At 37.9% G+C, this 19,500-nt stretch overlaps 1 protein-coding gene and 2 pseudogenes across 3 annotated transcripts in view; all 3 read right to left on the bottom strand.

Moving 5' to 3' along the window:
* CNTN1 (contactin 1) overlaps nucleotides 1-19,500 on the bottom strand; it is a 294,525-nt gene that overhangs the window by 193,046 nt on the left and 81,979 nt on the right. The gene's annotated exons all lie outside the window — the stretch shown is intronic.
* LOC102479718 (protein MEMO1-like) lies at nucleotides 15,378-16,257 on the bottom strand (annotated as a pseudogene).
* Nucleotides 17,579-18,486, bottom strand: LOC102480131 (protein MEMO1-like; annotated as a pseudogene).

Below are 19,500 nucleotides of genomic sequence, written 5' to 3'. Positions count from 1 at the left end.
TAAAAAGCCATGGAACATTATCAACAAGGAAAAGGAACAAACTTTTTTGCAACAATGTGGATGACTCTTTAGAGAACTATACTAAGTAAACAAGTCAATTCCAAAAGGTTCCATACTGAATAATTTTTTTAAATAGCATTTCTGAGATGACAAAAATACAGAATGTATTAATACTTGCCCAGGCATAAGTAGGTGGGAGGAAAATGAGTGTAGATATATTATAAAAAGGCAACAGGAGGAATCCTTACAATGGAAATGTTCTGTATTGACTATTAATGTCAATCCTGGTTGTGATATTGTACTATAGTTTTGTAAAATGTTAACATTGGAAAAAACTGAGTAAAAGATAGAATTGCTGTGTATTTTTACTGTATTTTTACAACCATATGTAAATTTATAAATATCTTAAATTTTTTAATTAAAAATAGATTCAACAATATCTATGTACAGACTTGATATCTAGAGATTATCAATCTATAGAGAGGATTGAGCATTAATCATTTTTAAGTGGGATTCTAACGTGCAGACAGGATTAAGGACCAGACTTGGGCCAGCAGATGGCGTGATAGTTAAGGCACTAGATCCCACTTGGCTGACCACTATTTGAGTGTCAGACTCAATGGGTTGAAAACACTTCAGATATGTGTGTATGTGTGCCCCAAATCCTGAGGAGAATGGAGGAAAAGGGATTACCATGTGGCAATACCTTGTGATTTCTCACTTTCCCTCTCTGTCTCTCTCTGGTGAGTACATATGCCCTCTGGTAAAAATCTAAAAAAAAGAAACTAGAAAAGTCTAGAGGAAATTTCACATGTGTGCTCCAGGGCACACTTGGTTAAAACAACTAAATCTCAAGCTTGATTTCTTCATTTTTTTCTTCTAACAACAGCATGTACTAGCTGTGAGACATTAACCCAGTTTATTCACCTGTACATTGTAGATAATACTAGTACTTACTGTGAATTTTTGGTCATACTCAATAATTCAATATGTATAAATTGCTCAGAACAGTGCCTGAGATATAAGTAGCATTAGAAGTGTGTTTTATGTTACCTATATCATCGTTGCATTATTGCTATAACAGTTTATGAAATATTAGAACTTTGAAAATATATGTAAATATATATCAATTAGAAAAATGGAATAAGAAAATGTGGTCTTATTTATTGAGCAAAATATTGTATGGCAGTGAAAATAAAGGAATATAAGAGAGACAATGAACTGCAGAAGAGGAAGGAGAAAGGAGCTGATGACTTCCAGGAAGTGAGGAAATTCTTGCAAGATCTGAAAGAGGAAATATACACTATAAAAAATAATCAAACTCTTAGAGATGAAGGCTGTAATTCAGGAAGTCAAAACCTCCCTTGAAATTATTAAAAGCAGATCATACAGAAAATTGAATCTCAGATGTAGAAGATAGAATGGATGGCCTAGAAAAATCCACCATGAACACAGAAAATTGCACCCCCCCCCAAAAATGAGAATAATGGATGAGAAACACTGGGTACTGTAAAACATTCAAATGTCCATATAATTGGTATCACAGAAGGCAAAGAGACAAATAAGGGCATTGCTAATCTATTCCATGGAATCCTAGGAGAAAATTTTCCAAACAACTTAGGGAGGCATTCAAAGATCCAATCCTGAGAAATACAAAGGACTTCAAATAGAATCAACCCAAGAAGATATTCTTCAAGACACATTATAGCCATATTGACCAAAACCACAGACAAAGACAAGATATTAAGATTGGCAAGAGAGAAACATCAAGTTACATACAAAGGATATCCCATCAGGCTAATAGCAGACTCCTCATCAGATAAAATGTGAATAAGGAAAAAAATGGGAAAATATATTCAAAGTGTTAAGGGAAAAGCAATTTCAACCAAGAATATTGTACCCAGCAAGATTATTTTTCATGTGGGAAGAAAAAAAACAAGGACATTCTCAGATAAACAAAACCTGAAAGAATTTACCAACACTGGACCAGCTCTCCAAGAAGTTCTGAAGGGATGCTAAACCAAGAAAACTAAATACAGACACACAGAAACAAGAGTTCAAAAACAACTAAAAAAATGGCCAACTTAATGATAAAGACAAGTATGGAGCTGAATATCATATCCCAGAATTTAATCAGGAAGATTGGACCACAACACAAAATAGATTACGTACATGAGATTGAACTGGTGAAATAGAATCTTAGGACTTTTGACTAAAACATTACTGATTTTTTTTCTAGCCTTTGTTGTCCGGTTATCTCAAGCTGCCAATAGGCTCATGAAACTACTATTTGAACAGAATCCCAACCTATTTCTTGGCTTTAAGTTTTAAGCCAAACTCTCTTAGCATTTTTAAAATTTTGATTTATTAAAGCTAAAGTTGCTTTTCTCCAAATTAAAAAACATTAAAAATACCTATTTCATGACTGGATAAGTTCTATAGCATCAGCTAGATGCTACTTTTTAGTATATTCATTCTTCTCAGAGTTTCACACCTAAAGTCCGACATGTTTTCACAGATATGTATATATCAGCAGAGCTTGCTATTGAAAGTAGTTAGATTATTTAAGATACTTTGTGAATCAATAAGTGTATATATATGAACTAGAAATGGAAAAATTATTGACGATAACATATATGATTAAGTCACTATACAGTAGTAAATTCTGGATGGGAAATCACATTTTGTATTCTGTGGTGATGCTCAGTGAATGGATGTAAAATTAACTAATTAATTAAAAGTTTAAAAATTAATAAAAAAAAAAAGGGGAACCAGCAGTTAGCGTAATGGCTATGTCACTGGACTCCCACGTAGTCGACCGCAGTTCGCGTCCCGGACCCGGTGGCTTAAAACTCACGCCGGGCGCGTGTGCATGCGTGTCCAAGATCCCGAGAGAAGAATGGAGGAGAAGGGATTGTGGCGTGACCATCCCCCCTGGGGGGTGATTTCTCGCCTTCTGTCTCTATGTCTCTCTCTGTCTGTCTGGCGAGCGCACGCGCCCTATAGCAAAAATCTCTCAAAAAAAATTAATAAAAAAAGAAAAGGACTGAACTGGAGCTCTGTATATGATGACTTTTGCAAGCATAATACATGAAAAGTAAGATATAGAACAAATACTGCCTGGACCATGGTAGGTACTTCTTAAATGGGGGCTGCTATTATTAGTGAGAGCCACCATGTTTTAGTGTAAAGAATGCATGGTTTGAACATAAACATGGATTTCAATGTCAGCTCTTGAGCCTTAGTTTTCCTTTCTCTATCCATAGAACAGTATCATTACATCCCAAAGTCTACTTGAATATCAGGTGAACTTTACTAAACCCTCTCAAGATAGCTATATAATTAGAAATATTCAATGTAGGATAAAAGTAGCGTTTTAGTTAGATTGTGGAAGCCTTTGTTTGAGTCTATATCATATCATTTAATGGTTCTTCTCTTTCATATTAATTTGTTACATTTGATATAGTTATCCATAACAAGAGTTTAAAATTTAGTAAATAATGACTGACATTTTTGTATCATAATGAAGTAAAAAAGTAAATAAATACAAATAAAAACAGAACAACAATAACTCCTTTGAAATTCCAAAAGATCAAGGTCCAGTTTGTGGGACTATTTTCAATTCATTCTGTACTTACGGGTCATTTTTTTTTTTTAGAGGTTTTTTGCTATAGGGCACGTACGCTCGCCAGACAGACAGAGAGAGACAGAGAAAAAAGTGAGGCATCACCCCCCAGGGGAGATTGCTAAGTCATAATCCTTTCTCCTCCATTCTCTTCTCAGGATCTTGGGCAGGCGTGCACATGTGCCCAGCGTGAGTTTTAAGCCACTGGGTCCGGGACTCGAACCATGGTCAACTACATGGGAGTCCGGCAACTTAGCCATCACACTAATTGCTGGTCTCAGGGTCATTTTTTTCTTAACTGTAAAATTAAGAGTCACACTAGGTAACTCTTGCTTTTTTTCTTAGAGGTTTTCGGTATGGGGCATGTGCGCTCACTGGAGAGACAAAGAGACTGAAAGTGAGAAATGATCTCCCCAGCAGGGATGGCCACACTGCAATCCCTTTTCCTCCATTCCCCTCTTGGGATTTTGGGCATACATGCACAGCGTACCCAGCATGAGTTTTAAGTCTCTAGGTCCAGGACTCGAACCACAGTCAACTACATGGGAGACCAGTGATGTAACCATTACGCCACCTGCTTGATGTAACCATTATGCCACCTGCTGGTCCCCACACAAGATAATACTAAGGAAACTTTGAGAAATGGACCCAATCAAATTAAAAATAGTTTTTCATCATTTTATCTCAAAGAGTAGCTAACTTGATTCACTGGTTGACAAAGAACAAATATAAATTTGCATAAAGAATAATAATGTTTTTCATCTACAGAAAAATCACTCACTAAACCACATATTTTTTGTCTCAACTTTTTGTTTCTTATACGTAGCAAAAAAGTTCTGAAATATCTCATAGACCACTGTCATTCCATCAGCCACACCCATCCCTACTGTAGCATCCGGCACAGGAACTACTCAACAACTACTGATTACATTTTTATTTACTTGTTTCCTTCACACACAAAAATGATGCCTGAAACTGCCCGAAATGTTAGATTCAGAAATTAATATCTATGACCTGTCTTGTTGATTATGAACCAATACGTGCCTTACATCAAGAAATGGACATTAAAGAAACATGGTTAGAGTTATAGTTCAAGTCTCTTTAAGCTAAAAATTAATATACATATTATCTTACATTTTGCTCCAAGAATTAAATATAAGCTCCCCAGTGTAATGGTATTTTAGATAAACTATAATGTATTTTGTTATAATAAACAGATTCCACCATGTATAATTCTTCTTTCTATAACTCAGGCATTTTATATTAATTTTTTGCTTTATTCCTTGAATAAGTCCAATGAACTATGCACATTTTATATGAGAAAAAATAATCATTGTCTTCAAAGTATGCTATTTGTATTTGCAGTTCAAAGTAATTTTCGTTCCATTGCAATCTCTTCACTAGGGACAAAATAATTAGTGTGGTTGTTACAGTTAATTTATGTTTACTTTGCAAGCTATGACGGCAACATGAAATGAAAAACTACTATAAACTTTTCAATAGACTTAGTATAATTATAAGCATCATTTGTTGAGAAACTACATATACAGTATTTTGGATGGACTACCATTAAAAGGATTGTGGTGCGGCCATTCCCCTGGGAGGTGATTTCTTGCTTTCTGTATCTCTGTCTCTCTGTCTCTCCAATGAGTGCAAGCACCCTATAGCAAAAATCTTTCAAAAAAACCCTAAATCATCAATGAGGCATATTATTCGGGTCTGAGGAAGGACATTAGAAGAAAAATAGGGAGGCAAAGCATTAATGGGACAAAGAAATGTGGCATTATCTGTTGAAGATATTTTATAGTCTTATCAATTGGACTAGGAAGAAATGTTTACCTGTTGAAATAGTCATTTTGTAAGCTAAATAATATGATTGAATGTATAAAATAAAATGAAATTTAAAAAGTAAAAAAATAATAATATAAATTTAACTGGAAAATTTTCTAATATTTATATAAATATGACTTTAATATATTTGGAAGAAATCTAAAATCAATAATGATAACATAATGTTAAAAAAAATCTCTAAATAGAAACTAATCTCAAATGCACAACTCAAGCAAACTGTAAATTAGGTGCTGCTTTATTCATCTGACAACAGTTTAAGTGTCTAGTGCTGTTCACCATAGTACTATTAGCTGGGGACCTGTTGAGTTACAGCTGCTGGACGACAGAAACAATTGAGGAACCAGGAGGTGGCGTGGTGGTTAAGGTGCTAGACACTCCCACATGTCCGACATGGTTTTAGCCCCAGACCTGGTGAGTTGCCTTCTCACTCTCTCTGTTTCTCTTTGGTCAAATGAAAATAAATGAATGAATAAATAAAATTATATATATATATAACTTTTTTGGAGAGGTTTTTGCTATAGGGCATGTGCGCTCATCAGAAAGACAGAGAGATAGAAAGCAAGAAATCACCCCCCAGAGGAGATGGCCATGCTGCAATCCCTTCTCCTCCATTCTCCTCTCAGGATCTTGGGCATGCACGCACACGCACCCGGCATGAGTTTAAGCCACCGGGTCCAGGATTTGAACTGCAGTCGACTACATGGGAGTCCAGCGACATAGCCATTATGCTAACTGCTGGTCCCATAATTGTGTTTTTTTTTTTTTGAAAAAGAAACAATTGGTCTCTGTCCATGTAGAATTTATAATCTACTGAGATGCAGAGACATATAAATGGGAAGGACAGGTATTTAGGCTGCAATGAGGAAAATGCAGCAGAGATGGAGGGCAGCTCATAATAACACAGAAAAGCATGCACAAACAGATGAAGCAGAGTAAAGTCAGTGGTGCAGCAATAAAATGTCTCCCATTCCCATGCTCTGCGAGTTTACCTCTGGAAAGGTGGAAAGGGTCTGGCTTCACATCCACAGATCTCACTATGTACTCCAGGTGTATGTGTGCCTACGCTCTAGGACTGGAAGTGCTGGGAATGGATCATGGTGTGAAGACTTTCTTAGAGGTGCCGTCTCTCTCTCTTTCTTTCTCTCACTGTCTCTTTCATTCATAGAAGAAATAAACTTGCTAAAAATAGAGGCACCTGTGCATCATTTTTAAGAAGGTGATACTAGTTCCAGGGGTTTGGAGCTGGGTGCAGGAAAGGTAGGTCTGTGGAAATGAATTGTAGAGAGGTGCGATTGTGGTGGTCAGTGTTTGTTTTGAGCATCCTCATGTCACCCCTTCTACAGATTTTACGGCAATTGTTACTAGGGTGTTCTGAGGTTTATTTTAATTCTTAGAATATAGGGGCCATGTAGATAATAGTTCAGCCTGAACCTCTGTTCCCATTTCCCATGGTATTGTCCAGCTGTACAGTGATTTCCAGCTGATGAGTTGGATCCACCAGGGAACCTGAGGTCATTACAATCAATTAAAGGATCAATATAAATATTGGGTTGTCGGAAAAGTCATGACTTATTTTTCTATGCAAAAATATGTCATGACTTTTCTGACAACCTAATAAATAGTAAGCTTTACTAAGGACCAAATAACTAAAGCCAAAACTTCTGACATCATGGGCCTTCAACCTTCCTTTAAACTGCTGAAGGCTTTTATGTCACTGTCTCTTCACTGTGTATTCACTTCTAATAAAAATAAAATGACTTAATAATTTTCTCTCCATGAACTCATGGGAATACTAACCAGTATAATAAGACCTGCACAATAAGCTGATCTGCACTCTTGTGATAACAGATCATGATGGTTTCAATTGCTACTATTTCCAGTAGATATCTTGAGATTTCAATTGGATTTTCCAGAGAAAATAACTTACCAAGAAGCAATGGCCTGGTGAATGGGACATTGGGAAACATCAAAGACACTGGGAGGCAGGATAACTTAAAGTTAAAACTGTGTTAAGCTAAATAACTGCTTCTTCGTCCTGCCACAACGTGTAAATGTTTCCAGCACAGACAGGACTACTTTCATCTGGATATATCTTCTAGCACTGAGTGCAGGACTTTACACAAAACACTGGCAGAATAAATTAATAAAACCAATTATAAGTAGACAACAAAATTCAATTTGATAGATTATAATTCACTTGCTCAATAAGCATACCTTTCATGCTCACTGATAATAATAGTAAACAATCAGCTCCACATGTCCTATGTAATTAATTTACGTAATCCGTACAGCAAATGAATAAGAAAGTAGGTGTCTTTTAGATAATATTAATGCTGGAGAAGGAGATTGTAACATATAAGCAAAAAAAAAATTCATCTGAAAGCCTGTTTCAAATAAATAATTATATTCAAATAATATAAACCAGAGATAGATTTAAAATTCTAACCAAGAAGTATACACGAATATACTTATTGTTTCATTGACATTTCTGAATTTGATATCTTTTTACAAAATTCTGCCTAACATAATTACATATTCTGTACAGCTGGTTACATAATCCTTAGATTTTCCACTTGTCACTTATGCAACATTCACATTCTCCCTGAAATATGCCCTGATACATTTTATATGTAGGATTTAAATTACAAATTTTAAAAGAAATACACATCAATTTTGGCTACTTGGAAATTCTGTGGGGTATTAATTTCATAAATTAAAATGATAGATTTCTTTGGGGCCAGCAGGTGGCATGGTGGTTAAGACGCTGGACTCCCACGTGACCGACCACAGCTTGAGTCCCAGATCTCAGACCTGGTGGCTCACTTTTTCATTCTTTCTCTCTCTCTGTCTCTCTGTGGTGAGCACATGTGTCTTATAGTAAATGAAAAATAATAATAATAATAATAGATAAAATTAAATAAATAATTATTTAAATGATAATAGATTTTCCAAAATTTATTTATCCTTTTATAGTTTAGTAAATGAATTTAATGGGTCTGCCCATAGAACAGTGGATAAGTATTGTGCATAGAAAGCCACATCCCACATGACCACCATGGTTCTAATCCTTGCCCCAGTGGCTTGAAAATGCTGGGCAAGTGTGAGTACATACATAAAATCCTGATGGGATGAAACATGTAAGGGAAAAGTGGTGTAACCACATCTCTTGAGGGACTGCTTTCTCTTGCTCTCTCTGGCCAGTGGACATGCTCACAGTAAATAATATATATCAATAAATGAATTTGAGTTACAAGTGGTTGTAAATGTTCCACATATTTTGCTTTGATTTACTGATATGTAGAAATATCTCTATGACTACTGATATTTTCAAATGATGCAAAACATAGAAAATATTAAAATTGGGAATTATTTGAAAAGATTTGGATGGATGATTTCTCACATTTAAGTAGGTAATAAGAAGCTTTTAAAAGATACCTTATGGGGCTGGCAGGTGGCATGGTAGTTAGGGAAGGTGGACTCCCACATGGCTGACCATGGTTCAATTCCTGAACCTGGCAGCTTGCCCTCTCTGTGTCTCACTCTGGTCAAACTGAAAATAATTATAATGATAAATAAAATAAAAGAAATAATTTTTTAAAGATATCTTATAATTTTTTAAGAGGTTTTTACTATGGGGCGTGTGCACTTACCAGAAAGACAGAGAGAGACAGAGAGACAGAAAGTGAGAAATCACCCCCCAGGGGGAATGGCCATACCACAATCCCTTCTACTCCATTCTCTTCTCGGGATCTTGGGCACGCACACACACCACACACGTGCCCGGCGTGAGTTTAAGCCACCGGGTCTGGGACTTGAACCGCAGTTGACTACATGGGAGTTCAGTGACATAGCCATTACGCTAACTGCTGGTCCCAATATCTTATAATCTCGAGCCTGCACAATGATGTGGTGATGCAGGTGACTGGCTCCCACATGGCTGGCTGTTTATTTCAAAACCTGGACCAGGCAGTGAGAAGAACATGCAGGATGCATGGAATGGAGGATAAGGGATTGTGGCATGATCATCTCCCATTGGGGCGCTTTATCATTTTCTCACTTTCTCTCTGGCAAGTGCACATGCCCTATAGTAAACTTAAAAATAAAAAGGAAAAAAAATCTTACATTCTCCACACATAATTTACAAATCTTATACAAAAAAATATAATTTTCCAGTTTATGTTTTCATGGTTCAGGCAGTCAATGACAGTTGCTAAAACATGTGGCCTCACAATAATAAGATTTAAAAACATGTACTGCAGTAAGCATCCTTGCATATTCAGGGGCTCAAAGGAAGATGCTACCTCGAGGGAAGTTGGACACAATAATAGAAATAGATGCCTCTGTGAACATGTCTAACAGGCTGGATTATACATTTTGCTTTGCAACTTTACTTACAAATGATAGAAGTATTTCCCAATTAAAATCTTAATGGCTTCCATATAAAAAAAATTAACATTCTAATAGCCACCTAGTTCTAATAAATAAAACATTTCCATGCCATTATTTTTATTTATGGTGGTAAATAGTTATATACTGGGAGAACGAAATTATACCAGAAATAAAACAAGCAAAAAATAAAAATAAATAGGAGTCATCATCTCAAGAAAAAATATAAAGGAGGGGCTGGCAGGTGGCATAGTGGTTAGGAGCACTGGACTCCCACATGATTGACCGCAGTTCGAGTCCCAGACCTGGCAGCTTGCTTTCTCACTTTCTCTCTCTCTCTCTCTCTCTCTCTCTCTCTCTGTCTCTCTCTCACTCTATCCCTCTCTGTTCAAATTAAAATAAATAAATAAATAAATGGAGAAATAAATTTAAATAAAACAATTCTTTTAAAAAAGAAAGGAAGAAGAGAGGAGCCAACAGGTAGCGTAGTGGTTAGGTGTTGGACTCACATGGGTGACCGACCTTGAGTCCTAGACTGGACGGTTTAAAAATTACACCAGGTGAGTGTGTGCACATGCATACCCAAAATCCAAGGAGGAGAATGTAAAAGGGATTGCAATATGGCCATCCCCCAAGGGGTGATTTCTCACTTTCTTTCTCATTGTCTCTCTCTAGTGGTCTACACCAAGTTCATGTGCCCTATGGCAAAAAACAAATGAACAAACAAACAAAAACCAAAGAATAGAATCTTAGAAATCTAAATTGGTTGTGACTGTCAGTTAATAATATTTTAAATATAATTAAGTGAATAATTTTTACAAAGTCAAAGCCACAAATTATAACCAGGCTCAGAATCAAGCCCAAAGCTAAGACATAATCAATTGTTTTTCCATTATACTAAAGCGAACAAAAACATTCCAATAAAGACATCACCAAAATAATAATAAACAGACAAATAAGATAGGAAAGCCCATATACCCATATATATTCTCTTCCTTCACATACGAGAACCAGCATTGCATATAAATACATATATATATTACATATAACATATATATGTTATGATTAATACATATTTTATTGTATCATTAAATTCTTAACAAAGTAAAGAGAGAAAATACAAGTCAGAAGAAAATGAATGGTATCAAATCTAATCAACAAGGCTGGAAAAATTAACTTAAGGCTTCCAGGGTAATTCTAATAAATTAGATGCAAGGAGCTTTATTAAGTAAATGCCATTTATAAGTGCATCGTTAAGAACTTGATCCACTCCGGAGAAACTAAAATTTTACTTGATTTATTGCTTTTACATCTGATGACACTGTAGCTACCTTCATTCTGAAAGTCCATCACACCTTCTCTATCTGGTGAACATTTATTTCTTCTTTATGATTGTGGACAGAAAACTGACTACTTTTACTATTTTCCAAAATCTTTTCAAAAGGGACTGGGAAAGTCATGCCCACAAACATTAATAGACCATTTATTTTCCATTAACAGGATTCTTCCTACCTCCTGTCTCTGGCATAGTATCTTTGAGATGTATAATTCAACCTATTACAGTATATTCTTTTGCTTATCTCTTCCCAAGACATAGAACTTCCCTTTTCCTCAAGATGTAGATTAAGCCTTTCTTTAACTAATCTCTTCCCAAGACATAGATCTTCCCTTCCAATCACCAAGCTAAGAATCGTGGAACCCACCTGTAACGACAAGCCACCCCTCTTCCACATGTCCCACCTTTTTGGGCCAGACCAATGGAAAATCTCTTCACTAAATTTTGTCTGTCAATCTCAAAAACAAATAAAAGGAACCCCTGTCCGTGATCAACCTGACAAAGGCAATGTAAGTCTCTTTTCTGGGCCTAGGTCACTCATATTCGGCTTGGAAATAAACTGCATTAATTATTAATTATTAATTTTTATTGTTGGATATTTTTCCATCAACATGATGCCAATCATGTTTCACTTCCTTTGACTCTGGAAATTAAAACCTGAACGTCTCTGACTACCCAAGGCAAAGTTAAACACTGTTTCTTCTTGTATTCCTCCAAGATTTTGAATAGAAATATGCCTTCCAAGTTGTCTTCCGATATTTGATGTGTGTCTCCAGTATGTCTTATCTTTGTTCTCTAAGTGTTTCTGTAGCTCTAAGCATATCATATGTGCTGAATAAATATTTGTTAAATAAAGAATTAATGAATTGATTGGAAAGTCTGTGCTAGGTTTGACAGTGCCAGGATATGAAAGATTTTGGTAAAATACTAAGAGATTCATATTGATTTTGAGATGATAAAATGTTTTAATAATTGGTAGAGACCTAAAGCACTTGCCAAGGTTCTTTTCCTCTTCCGCATTTCCAACATTTGAGCTTTATGACCGGTTTCTACACAATGGAACGTGGTCAGACAAGATAGAAAGCATTTTTCTGGACAAGGCCCTTAAAAGATTTTCTAGTCTTCTTTTTCCCTAACACAGTGGCCTTGGAAGCAACAAATTCTGAATGATGGAGCCACAGATATGATATAAATAAGTAATAAGCCTTTTAAGCTGAAACATATATTTGGATTATTTGTAAGTAGAACAGAGTTTAGCATATTTGACAAATACAGAAATTTTTAACTTGGATGGGGTTCTGCTAAAAAACATCAAAGGAAGTTCTAAAATATGAGAAAAGGACATAGTTGTCAGATTATAGAGTGAGAGAGCCAATAGCTGATTCTGAAAAGAACTTAATTTAGGTTAAGTAGAGCCGAAAGTTAAGTAAAGATGTCTTTTTACAGACACTTGGGGAAAACATCACACACTGAACTACCATCTCTAGGAAAAGAGGTCAAAAAGTCTTGTAGCACATATTGATAATAATACATTGTATTTGTCTAAATACTACTCAAAACAGATGAGTTCAGGAAAGACTTGCAAGAGGAATGAAAAGAAATAGAAAAAAATCCAGGAATGCATGTCCTTGTAAGTTTGCAAAAGACAAAGGCTTCTAGGTAACAAACTATATGAAAAATAAATAAAACAGGTTTTGAGTAGCACAGACCCTGAAAAACTTCTCAAATACAGTAAATAGGTAAAAGTTTGATTAAAGATGTGCCCTTCCCATTAATTGTTCCAGATACAGAAGAACAACTACCCACGGAGTAGATAGAGATAAAGCGATGGGTGCCTTGATAAGTGAAAGAAAGAAAGCAATTTTCAGATCATGTTTAAAAAAGATTTTGAGGTGTGGGCTGGCCCAAAGTCTAATGGTTAACGGAGCCAAGCACCACATGGTTGATGTAGTTTGAATCCCAGCCCTGGAGACTTGAAGAATACACTGGTGCATATGCATGAATGTCTCAAATCCTGAAAGATGGAGAAATGGAGGCGGGATTGTGATATGAGCACACCTTACTGTGGGATGCTTGCTCTCTTTCTCTTTATGGTGAATATATAATCATGCCCATTGGGGAGTGTTCTCTGTGTGTGTGTGTATGTATGTGTGTGTGTGTGTTTCTCTCTGGTAAGCACACATGACTTCTTACAATTAAAAAAAAAGAAAAGGTTTTGAGATGTGTTTGCTATAATATATACACAACAGATAGAAAGCATTAGGTTCTTCCTAAAACTGTTGAAAGCATTTTGTTTCAAAGATTCAAAAAGCACACACCAAAAAAGTTTGTGACTATAGGTAACTTAAACCAAATTTTACATAAACTAAAACTGTGTAGTTCCCAAAAGGGCAGGATTCTGAAAAATGTGACTACTTAAGGTGGTGGAATAAGAAAAAGCCAGAGACAAGAAAGCGAAACCAAAGGATATTTCCTTCTGGAGAGCAGAGTGTGAGTCTTGTCAAGGGGTTTTCCCACTGCCGGGGCAGAGCAACTTACATTGCCTGACCTAAACAATTCCAGCATTTCTATAAACAGGTAACCTTTGCATGTGGTCTAGCCTTCCACTAGTAGGTGTTATTCTTCTCCTTCTCCTGCCTCCCCACTTTATGTTAGGTGAATATATGGATTCGGATTTATAATCTGTAGATTACTAGACCACAAGGTCACATATCCTGCCCTGAGGGCTCCTGGGTTTTGAATCAGATGCAATGATATTAGGTTAAACCTCTCAAAGAGGCTGATATGTACTGTAGATATGACAAAGGGAGCAAAGAGGTATTCAGTGACTAGAAGCTTGGGCTGTGGTTTAAAAAAAAAAAGCCTGGTATTCAAGGAAGCCACTTTATGTTAGGTGAATATATGGATTCGGATTTATAATCTGTAGATTACTAGACCACAAGGTCACATATCCTGCCCTGAGGGCTCCTGGGTTTTGAATCAGATGCAATGATATTAGGTTAAACCTCTCAAAGAGGCTGATATGTACTGTAGATATGACAAAGGGAGCAAAGAGGTATTCAGTGACTAGAAGCTTGGGCTGTGGTTTAAAAAAAAAAAAATGCCTGGTATTCAAAGAAGAACACTGTGCTTCTGTACCTCTCTGTCTCCCTCACAGTTAGGGAATTTGGGTCACATGACCAATTTCTAATATTTAAGATTGGGTCATAAGTGATAGAGGTTACTCCCAGACCTTCCCATTAGAGACATTCTGTACAGAAATAGGCTTCACAACTCCATTTCAGCCAATTCATGAAATAAACAAATGACAAAAGAAAAAAATAATAACCCTGAGATGGGCAAATCAATATCCAGAGTTGCTAGAGCATTATTATCTAAAATCTTCGGTTACTAGAGAATCCATAAGTGTCAAAATTATCAACAGAATACTAGCAAGTTGAATCCAGCAATACATAGCTCATAGCTTTTTTTTTTTTTTTTGAGTTGTGTAGCCCTTTATTAGAAACTAAAATAAAAGGTGTCTGTTGTACAACATGAGTAGTAATTGACTATAACTGGAGATTTATTTTATTCTAATACAGATCATTTTGGTGTGGGGCGGCTGGATTCCCCCATGGCCAACCATGGTTCAGGTCCCAGACCTGGTGGCTTGCTTTCTCATTCCCTTTCTCTCTCTCTCTCTCCCATCAAATAAAGAAAAAAAATAACAATAACAAATGGAAATAAGTAAGTAAATAATTCTTTTAAAAAATAAATAAATGCAATGTCTTTATTTAAAAGCTTCCACCCATTTTGTTCATTTGTGTACAATTTTCGAGACTATTCTGAAAGCGGAATATATGTGCACAAGTCTGCAAAGAGTGCAAATTTAGGATACGGTATATGCTTCACAAGTTACTTTCAAACAACCGTCTGCCGTGACAGGGCCTTTACATTGTCATCTTTTTGATCAAAATATTTTGATGCCAGCCTTCCTTCCACTGCCCTAAACTATAAAGCATTTTTTAATGAGTTGTAATTAGGGAAGGACTATACCTAGTAGAAAAGAAGAGAAGAAAGTTCTATTAGTTTGAGGTTTCAGATCCCCCCCAACTAGGACCAATATCTTGGCAAAGCCTAGGCTGGGACCCCCGACAGAGTGTAAGTATGTGCAGGTGGCATCCCTGAGGAGTCAGAGCTTCAGTGGACAATGAGTGCTCTGGCTGAATAACTCACTGAACTGTCTTGCCAAATTCTGCACTGGCTTGACTGGGCATAATTCAAAAGGAAAAATTCATATTCATTCCATTCTTCTGGAGCTCTGTGATAGCATTTAATAACACCCCAATGGGATGTCTTCCATATACAGTATTATGATATTTCTTCAAGTAATTGCTAAAAGATACAGGGTTCAATTGTTCTCTAATACTCATACTCATTTTATCTAGGTGTTCAACAGACCTATAAATCTCCCCCTGGGATTCATCATAGTAACTGTAATGAAACCTTTTACCCCAATGGCAGAACTCAGAAGAGACTACTAGGAGCCTCTAGATATTTTCTGAAGAATTTTCTGAATTCCTGTTCTTTTGACTCAGTCAGAGTTCCAAACAGTACAGGAATAATGGTAAACATCCTTATGGCTTTCCATGGCTTTAGCTGTATAAGGCAAATGCATTTCAATACTGTGCTCATCTTCGTCTGTTTGCAGAGACATGCATTCAAACATTCCTGTGTTCCATAGTTCTCCGTAAATCTTCTGGTCAATACAAAGGTCATAAAAAAGTGTCTTATATATATCCACACTGGAAAGTGCACATGGAGAGAGGGGCACATGATGAGAAGACCCAAGGATTACAATTCTTCCGGTAATAGATGGATCCACTTCTTCTTAAGCATGGGCAGCACAAGACCCACAATACGTATAACCCGCATGGGGTGCAATAATGGCTCTAACTGGTCTTTTTGTAAACTGTACTTGTCAAAGCCAAATTTCCAGGTGTACATGGAGCTGTGGTCCTGAGGCTGTGTACCAGCTCCTGGCGTGACTGGCATGCCAGCAGACCACTCGGTTGGACATCTTGGTGCCCGTGCCACTATGGTGTGCTAGGATGAAAGAGGAGGCCGAGGAGACAGCGGCTGCTGGAGCGGCTCCCCGAGGGGATAAGACACCGCCCAACAGGCAGAGGAAGTGGAGGAGGCTGAGGCCTGGGAGGAGGAGCAAATAGCAGCCAGAGGGTGGCGGCAGTACACAAACTACAACGACCCCCGAAAGATGGGGCCTACCGTACAGGAAAAGAGCTGGTGGGGCCCTCCGCGGTCGCCACTGCTCTGGGGCAGGGGCTGCTGACACTGAGCCGCCCCCACGGCACCCTCCCCTCCGGGTTGGCCTCCTCCAGCCACCTCTGGTCCATAGCTCTTTTCTTTATTCATGATAAATAAAACAAGTGAGCAGTCATGTGAAAAGAGAAAGAGGGCTACACCGTGTAGTCGGGCCCCAGTCTCCTTCCTCCAGGGCTCCAGCTTGTTGGGTTTTGGGCACTTGACATGTCCAGCTCTTACAAGCTGACCAGACTGGGGCGTCAAACCTCAGTAGCCATGTAGGATCTAGCTTCCAGTAGTGCATTATTGCTGAGCCATGCAGTAGGCCTTAAATCTAGCATGTAAAATATTATACATCATAATCCAGTAGAATTTTTCCCAGAAATACAAGGTTGGTTTATGTCTCAAAAATCAATCTATGTATATGCCACATTATTAGGAAATAAGACAAAAACGTGATCACTCTAAGAATAATCATTAGAAAAAATTTAATACTGGCGGCTGGATTCCCCCATGGCCAACCATGGTTCAGGTCCCAGACCTGGTGGCTTGCTTTCTCACTTTCCCTTTCTCTCTCTCTCTCCCATCAAATAAAGAAAAAAAATAACAATAACAAATGGAAATAAGTAAGTAAATAATTCTTTTAAAAAATAAATAAATGCAATGTCTTTATTTAAAAGCTTCCACCCATTTTGTTCATTTGTGTACAATTTTCGAGACTATTCTGAAAGCGGAATATATGTGCACAAGTCTGCAAAGAGTGCAAATTTAGGATACGGTATATGCTTCACAAGTTACTTTCAAACAACCGTCTGCCGTGACAGGGCCTTTACATTGTCATCTTTTTGATCAAAATATTTTGATGCCAGCCTTCCTTCCACTGCCCTAAACTATAAAGCATTTTTTAATGAGTTGTAATTAGGGAAGGACTATACCTAGTAGAAAAGAAGAGAAGAAAGTTCTATTAGTTTGAGGTTTCAGATCCCCCCCAACTAGGACCAATATCTTGGTAAAGCCTAGGCTGGGACCCCCGACAGAGTGTAAGTATGTGCAGGTGGCATCCCTGAGGAGTCAGAGCTTCAGTGGACAATGAGTGCTCTGGCTGAATAACTCACTGAACTGTCTTGCCAAATTCTGCACTGGCTTGACTGGGCATAATTCAAAAGGAAAAATTCATATTCATTCCATTCTTCTGGAGCTCTGTGATAGCATTTAATAACACCCCAATGGGATGTCTTCCATATACAGTATTATGATATTTCTTCAAGTAATTGCTAAAAGATACAGGGTTCAATTGTTCTCTAATACTCATACTCATTTTATCTAGGTGTTCAACAGACCTATAAATCTCCCCCTGGGATTCATCATAGTAACTGTAATCAAACCTTTTCCCCCAATGGCCTGTAATGAAACCTTTTACCCCAATGGCAGAACTCAGAAGAGACTACTAGGAGCCTCTAGATATTTTCTGAAGAATTTTCTGAATTCCTGTTCTTTTGACTCAGTCAGAGTTCCAAACAGTACAGGAATAATGGTAAACATCCTTATGGCTTTCCATGGCTTTAGCTGTATAAGGCAAATGCATTTCAATACTGTGCTCATCTTCGTCTGTTTGCAGAGACATGCATTCAAACATTCCTGTGTTCCATAGTTCTCCGTAAATCTTCTGGTCAATACAAAGGTCATAAAAAAGTGTCTTATATATATCCACACTGGAAAGTGCACATGGAGAGAGGGGCACATGATGAGAAGACCCAAGGATTACAATTCTTCCGGTAATAGATGGATCCACTTCTTCTTAAGCATGGGCAGCACAAGACCCACAATACGTATAACCCGCATGGGGTGCAATAATGGCTCTAACTGGTCTTTTTGTAAGCTGTACTTGTCAAAGCCAAATTTCCAGGTGTACATGGAGCTGTGGTCCTGAGGCTGTGTACCAGCTCCTGGCGTGACTGGCATGCCAGCAGACCACTCGGTTGGACATCTTGGTGCCCGTGCCACTATGGTGTGCTAGGATGAAAGAGGAGGCCGAGGAGACAGCGGCTGCTGGAGCGGCTCCCCGAGGGGATAAGACACCGCCCAACAGGCAGAGGAAGTGGAGGAGGCTGAGGCCTGGGAGGAGGAGCAAATAGCAGCCAGAGGGTGGCGGCAGTACACAAACTACAACGACCCCCGAAAGATGGGGCCTACCGTACAGCGGCTTTCCCAAAGCCTGGAAAGACCTGGTCGGGGCCTCCACGGTCGCCACTGCTCTGGGGCAGGGGCTGCTGACACTGAGCCGCCCCCACGGCACCCTCCCCTCCGGGTTGGCCTCCTCCAGCCACCTCTGGTCCATAGCTCTTTTCTTTATTCATGATAAATAAAACAAGTGAGCAGTCATGTGAAAAGAGAAAGAGGGCTACACCGTGTAGTCGGGCCCCAGTCTCCTTCCTCCAGGGCTCCAGCTTGTTGGGTTTTGGGCACTTGACATGTCCAGCTCTTACAAGCTGACCAGACTGGGGCGTCAAACCTCAGTAGCCATGTAGGATCTAGCTTCCAGTAGTGCATTATTGCTGAGCCATGCAGTAGGCCTTAAATCTAGCATGTAAAATATTATACATCATAATCCAGTAGAATTTTTCCCAGAAATACAAGGTTGGTTTATGTCTCAAAAATCAATCTATGTATATGCCACATTATTAGGAAATAAGACAAAAACGTGATCACTCTAAGAATAATCATTAGAAAAAATTTAATACTTTTAAGAATAAAAATTCTCAATAAAGTAGAAATTTTAAACAAATGAATTTAAACATGCTTTCTTTAGTAGATTTTAATAAGATAAAGAAATGGTATGTGGGACCAACAATTAGCATAATGGCTGTGTTGCTGGACTCCCATGTAGTTGACCACAGTTCAAGTCCTGGGCCTGGTGGCTAAACTCATGCTGGGCACGTGTGCATGCATGCCCAAGATCCCAAGAGGAGAATGGAGGAGAAGGGATTGCGGTGTGGCCATC

This window comes from Tupaia chinensis, unplaced genomic scaffold, assembly GCF_000334495.1.
Source record: "Tupaia chinensis unplaced genomic scaffold, TupChi_1.0 Scaffold144624_1, whole genome shotgun sequence".
NCBI classification, from domain to species: Eukaryota; Metazoa; Chordata; class Mammalia; order Scandentia; family Tupaiidae; genus Tupaia; species Tupaia belangeri.
This window is presented reverse-complemented; position numbering and strand designations above follow the sequence as displayed.